Source organism: Corvus brachyrhynchos, unplaced genomic scaffold, assembly GCF_000691975.1.
Source record: "Corvus brachyrhynchos isolate BGI_N302 unplaced genomic scaffold, ASM69197v1 scaffold68, whole genome shotgun sequence".
Lineage (NCBI taxonomy): Eukaryota > Metazoa > Chordata > Aves > Passeriformes > Corvidae > Corvus > Corvus brachyrhynchos.
This window is the reverse complement of record NW_008240039.1, coordinates 1524949-1525329: the sequence shown is the minus strand read 5'-3', so window position 1 is coordinate 1525329 and position 381 is coordinate 1524949. Positions and strand designations below refer to the sequence as shown.

General features: G+C 60.4%; 1 protein-coding gene across 1 annotated transcript in view; it reads right to left on the bottom strand.

Annotated features, from left to right (window-relative positions):
- AGRN (agrin) overlaps positions 1-381 on the bottom strand; it is an 85113-nt gene that overhangs the window by 8812 nt on the left and 75920 nt on the right.

Genomic DNA, 381 nt, shown 5'->3' with positions numbered 1-381 from the left:
TCCGGGTGGATTTGGGGATGAGTTCAGCGGCAAGCAGGGCTTTTCCTGCCTTCTCAGCTTCCTGGCTGGAAAGGGGCAGGGAAGGAACCCCCAGGAATGCAGCGACAGAAGCGTGGAGGGACGGGGTGGGGAGAGGTTGGAGTTGGAGAGGGAAGCTCCAGCTGGGACAAGAGGAGAGGAAGCACCCATGGATGCAGCAGCAGCACCACGAGGCTCTCCCTGCTCCATGAGCTCCTCCCCGTGCTGGGGTCTCCTGACACCCCTTAATTAACGATGGCATCATTTCCCCACGGGTGCCTCACGTACCTGTCCCAACACAGGGAGCTGAAATAAGGGATGGGGGCTCCGTGCGAGTGTGGGGGGCTCATCAAAGGCATTCCT